The sequence below is a fragment of the Delphinapterus leucas genome, chromosome 1 (genome assembly GCF_059928025.1).
Source record: "Delphinapterus leucas isolate spDelLeu-1000000601 "Yukka" chromosome 1, BTC_Dleu_Yukka2, whole genome shotgun sequence".
NCBI lineage: Eukaryota > Metazoa > Chordata > Mammalia > Artiodactyla > Monodontidae > Delphinapterus > Delphinapterus leucas.
Genome location: NC_143129.1, coordinates 134,687,601 through 134,693,412, shown reverse-complemented (window position 1 = coordinate 134,693,412; position 5,812 = coordinate 134,687,601). Strand labels below are relative to the sequence as shown.

Below are 5,812 nucleotides of genomic sequence, written 5' to 3'. Positions count from 1 at the left end.
CAATGTACACAAGTTCTAGGAGCTCCAGGTCACTGTTAACACTTGACATTTGTCACTCCTTTAAAATGCAGCCATTCTAGTGGGTAAGAAATTGTATCTCATGGTTTTAATTTGCATTTCTTTGATGAATAATGAGGTATTCACACAAATTTACATGGTATTTTCAGGAACACTGGTAAAAAAACGTTTTATGTGTGTACTAGCGATTCATATAACTTCTGAAACGTCTGTTTTGAAATCAAGGGTTTTCTCCATTTTTAAAAACTGGGTTTTCTTTTTATTATTGATTTGGAGGAGTTCTTTAGTTGACTCCTGTTTGGGCTACCCTGTACCTGCTTTTATTATTCTTATACAGTCAGTAAGAGTTTTTAACTTGTAATAGCCCCATGTTAGTACCGCTATGGAGAATGAGGAGAGAAAGAATATTATTGGCGTGCAGGGGTGCAGAGGGGCAGAAAGGAGAGCAATCTCAGGAGGCTTGAGAGTGTACAGGGTGGTCAAGAGGAATCAAGCTGGTAGCAGGCTGGCTGAGTGAGCCATGGAAGGAGACTTGCAGCCACCCCCTCAGGAAGAGCCCCCTGAAATCTTGGGTAGGTCCTGGACTTCCACACAGCCCCGAGAACAGGAACCCAGATTAAATATATATGTGTGTGTGTGTATATATATATATATATATATATATATACACACACACACATATATAGTTATCTGTGTATATATATATATATATATACACATATATAGTTATCTGTGTGTATATATATATACACATATATAGCTATCTGTGTATATATGTATCTGTGTATATATGTATGTAGCTGTGTATATATATATATATATATATATGTATATACACATATACATATTATATATGTGTGTGTGTGTATATATATATATATATATATATCGCCAGAAGACTGGTGTACGTGGATGCTTTTGTGTCAAAGACACGATTCAAGCCCTTTTTAAAAGTTTTTAAAATTTTTTTTATTGAAGTATAGTTGATTTACAATGTTGTGTTAATTTCTGCTGTGCAGCAAAGTGATTCAGTTATACATATATATCCATTATTTTTCATATTCTTTTCCATTATGGTTTATCACAGGATACTGAACATAGTTCCCTGTGCTATACAGTAGGACTTTGTTGTTTATCAGGGCCTTTTATAAGTGATCTAGAAAACTAATATGTGACCCAACTTCTTCCTCTCTGTGAACTCCCCGAGGGCAGCAACAAATTCTTTTAGAGTTTCTTAGAATAGAAAAAATCCAACTTGTGATGCCACAGAATATTGGCTCCTCTGTCATGTTCTTGGTTCTCCTCTCAGCAGTTGTTTGCTTAGGTTACAGGTACAATTAGCAAGCTAAGGCTTTAATGTATGGGTAGAGGCTTATTATTATTACCGGCTTTAATGTGACTGTGCCTTAAGTCTTATTATTTTTCGACTTCAGTCATTACTGTCATTATTAGATCTGCTTCAGTCATTTCAGAGACAAAACCAATAAAACACCAGGAACTGGAATACAAAGGGCAGTATAATCAACTCTGTTATTCAGGGATTCATTAATTCAAGTCCCCAATTTAGAATTTATTAGAGTTTCCCCATTGGATATGCATTCGAGTTTAACTCTGTTTTGTCAGTAGCAAAAGACATTGCAAAGCCAAATCATGAACCAGATTGCAAGAGGAATGTTCACGCAAAGAACACAGTAGGATGAGAACATTGGGAACTCATTAGAGGTTTCCATGTACTTAAACAATTAGAAGCATGCATGTATTACACTAAGATCACAATGTATTTTGCTGATTTATTTTTCTCTCTGTGTCCCTCATTAGACAGGGCTTGGTTGAGGGCAGGAACAATGATCCTGCACAGAGTAGATACTTAGCATGTGTTAGGTAAATGAGCAGGTCCTTCCGTGCGGCCTGGAGGGCTCAGGTGTTAGACTCATGGGTCCTTACACGTGTGTGTGTGTGTGAAACTGTCAGTAGGGTCCACTAAGCTGGAGTTGGGAGTGCAAGAGGCTTGTCGGAGACAGTGTCTGTATAAGATAAAAGAGGGGTTCTTCCCTTTTGCAACCATCGCTGAAGCGCTAGCGGCCGAAATGAAGTTCAATCCCTTTGTGACTTCTGACCGAAGCAAGAACTGGAAAAGGCATTTCAACGCGCCTTCCCACATTCGCAGGAAGATTATGTCTTCCCCTCTTTCTAAAGAGCTGAGACAGAAGTACAATGTCCGATCCATGCCCATCCGAAAGAATGATGAAGCTCAGGTGGTAGGAGGGCACTACAAAGGGCAGCAAATTGGCAAAGTAGTCCAGGTTTACAGGAAGAAATATGTCATCTACAGTGAACGAGTGCAGCGGGAGAAGGCTACTGGCACGACTGTCCATGCGGGCATTCACCCCAGCAAGGTGGTTATCACCAGACTAAAACTGGGCAAGGAATGCAAAAAGATCCTCGAACGTAAAGCCAAATCTCGCCAAGTAGGAAAGGAAAAGGGCAAATATAAGGAAGAAACAATTGAGAAGATGCAGGAATGAAGTAATCTTGCATACAACTTTCATTAAAAACTGTTAAAATGGAAAAAATAGAAGATAAAAGAGGGGAAGAAGCAGGACTGTGTAGGAAAAGCCTGAGACCATGATCTGAGAGAGTCTTGGATGACCCACTGGGAAGCTCTGGAACAAGATTGCCCATCAGAACAGGTCCACGTTGGGCAAAAACTACGAGGCCCTAGTATCCTGCCATGCTTAGCTGTTGGCTAGGGGTTGCTGAAAAGGAGCATGAGCTCAGCTCCTAAGCTGATCCTGAGGCAGATGCTAAAGATGCTGATCACTGGAGGCTGTCAGCCAGCAGGGCTCCATGCAGCCAAGCAGCCACTTCGTTCCTGAAGGGAGGTCTCCCCACCTCTCCTCTGACCTGTCTCTCATCCTCTCCTCTGTGTATTGGGAAACAGAGAGCTCCATTTCGCCAGGGCGCCCGGTGTCCCCAGTATTGGGCTGACATTATAAGAGTCAGTCAGCCAAGAGGAAGAGGCTGTGAATTACCACTGTGGTCCACCACCAGTAGGAAGTGCCAAACCCCAGCCAGGGCAGGGACAGGTTTGGATGGCACTGGCTGACCCCTGAAACCCCCGGGCTAGCTGACCTGGTTCGCCCTGGTCATTTCAGTAACCTCACAGGGCCAAGACCACACATCTTACACAATTGAATTTTATGGCCCCACCTAGGATGCTATGAGGGGATTTTTTTGAATCTTTATTTTCAATTATAAAAGTCAAATGTGGTCTTACATACATAACAAAATACCCCCCTCTCCCCATTTATCAAATGTCATGTACGTTTCTCAAAGACAGACAATTCTTGTTCATTCTTTAGCATAGCCTGAGACTGGACTGAGAAGTTCCCAGGCTAAAGTCAGATGACAGAGTGGCTTAGAGGAAGGAGGGTGGGCTGGGCAAGGTGGAGCTGTCACTTCCAAAGCTGTATTTTGCTTTGGGCACTCTTTGAGGGTAGAACTGAGGATCCTGGGACCTCATCATGAAAGGACTTCTTTCCTCTCTTTGTGTTGGGGTCAGGTTGGGCTTGTGGTTGTTTATGGGTCTGGAAAAAAACATGGGGCAAAGGCAAACTCACGCTTTGGGTCCATGCGGGTGTATGACTGCCACCCATGCCACCAGGCAGAATGGCAGACCAACTCATCTAGCTAACATTTACTAAGTGCCTATGTGTGATAGAATATTCTTCTTGCCCTGAAGGAGTATAAAGTATAGTGAGGGAGATGAGAAAACTGACCTTTAAAATACATTCTGGGACTTCCCTCGTGGTGCAGTGGTTAAGAATCCACCTGCCAATGCAGGGGACACGGGTTCCAACCCTGGTCCGGGAAGATCCCACATGCCGCGGAGCAACTAAGCCCGTGCATCACAACTACTGAGTCCGCATGCCTAGAGCCCGTGCTCCACAACAAGAGAAGCCATCGCAATGAGAAGCCCATGCGCCGCAACGAACAGTAGCCCCGGCTCACCTCAATGAAGACACAACGCAGCCATAAATAAATAAATAAGCTTATTTAAAAAATAAGTAAATAAAATAAAATACATTCTGATATCTACCAAGTAGCAAGAGGTAAGTAATACAATGAGAGAATAAAGGAGGGAGTGTTTACCTGCAACATATGTGTCAGGTCTCCATGACTGCATTGGCTCTCTAGAGGAAGGGGCAGTCAAGGGTGAGACAACACCATGTGTAAAACACAAGGGTGAGAGGTATGCTTGGGGAAGAGACTGATGCTTAGTGAGACAGAACGCTGGGCACGAAAGGGGTGGGGCTTTGCATGATTAATTTCACTGAATTAAAAAAATAATGACTGAATCCTTATTAGGTGTTGGGCTGGGGATACAAATTAAATAAGGTGGAATTTTAAGTCACAGTGTTATTGAGAATGAACCAGGAAACATTGATTGAGACCTAGCAGATTCAAAATTCTAGGAGTTCTACTATGGCAGTTCTCAAAGTCTAACTCAAGCCAGATATACTTTTAGTAATACCAAATTCTTGGTCTTCCCGTCCAGGAGAAGTTACATCTGAAATATAAAAATTAACCAAATAATTTAGTTTATAATACCTTTTAAACAAACTCTTTCTAGAATGTGCAGTTTTAAAACATATCTAATGCACATATATTGTTATGGGCTGACTTGTGTCCCCCCAGATTTATACATTTGGGGGAAGTTCTAACCCCAATACCCCAAAATGAGACTAGAATTGGAAATGAGGCCTTTAAAGAGGTGATTAAGTTGAAATAGGCTGTTAGAGTGGGCCTTAATCCAATCTGACTTTGTGTCCTTTTTTAAATTTTTTATTTATTTTATTTTTGGCTGCGTTGGGTCTTCGTTGCTGCATGCGGGCTTTCTCTAGTTGCGGTGAGTGGCGGCTACTCTTCTTTATGGTGCGTGGGCTTCTCATTGTGGTGGCTTCTCTTGTTGCAGAGCACAGGCTCTAGGCACAGGCTTCAGTAGCTGTGGAACACAGGCTCAGTAGTTGTGGCTCATGGGCTCAGTAGTTGTAGCTCGTGGGCTCTAGAGCGCAGGCTCAATAGTTGTGGCGTGCAGGCTTAGCTGCTCCGCAGTGTGTGGGATCTTCCCAGAGCAGGGTTCGAACCCGTGTTCCCTGCATTGGCAGGCAGATTCTTAACCAGTGTGCCACCAGGGAACTCCCCTGTGTCCTTTTAATAAGAGGAAATTTAGACTCACAAAGAAACAACAGGGGCATGAATACACAGAGGAAGGACCATGTGGGATTACAGCTAGAAGGCAGTCATCTGCAGGCCGAGAGAGGCCTCAGGAGAAACCAACCCTGCTGACACCTTGATCTTGGACTTCCAGCCTCCAGAACTATGAGAAAATAAATCTCTGTTAAGTCACTCAGTGTATGGCATTCTGTTCTGACAGCCCTCGAAAACTGATATACATATGATCTGGCCAGATGTGTACATGCATTTTAACACATACTTTTGTTGCTTTTGCGTTTAAAAGTCTATACTTCATCCTGTAGAAATCAGGAACCATGTAGAGTTTTTGAGCAGAGGAGTGACAAGATCAGATCTCTGTTCTAAAAAGAGAATTCTGTTGTCAACCAGGAGGCCAGACTGTAAAGAAGCTAGAAATCTAATGAGAGGCGTTGACCTCAAGCGGAGGCTCATCCTTGGTCTAAAGTTTCAGAAGTATCTGGAGGGTAATGCAGGGGTGCATTAGTGAGCTCATGATGGGAAATGTATTTTGCAGAGTTATACCCATAGGCCTGAATTT

General features: G+C 42.7%; 1 pseudogene; it reads left to right on the top strand.

Moving 5' to 3' along the window:
* The first annotated feature begins 2,004 nt into the window (after positions 1-2,004).
* LOC111178321 (large ribosomal subunit protein uL24 pseudogene) lies at positions 2,005-3,079 on the top strand (annotated as a pseudogene).
* The last annotated feature ends 2,733 nt before the right edge of the window (positions 3,080-5,812 follow it).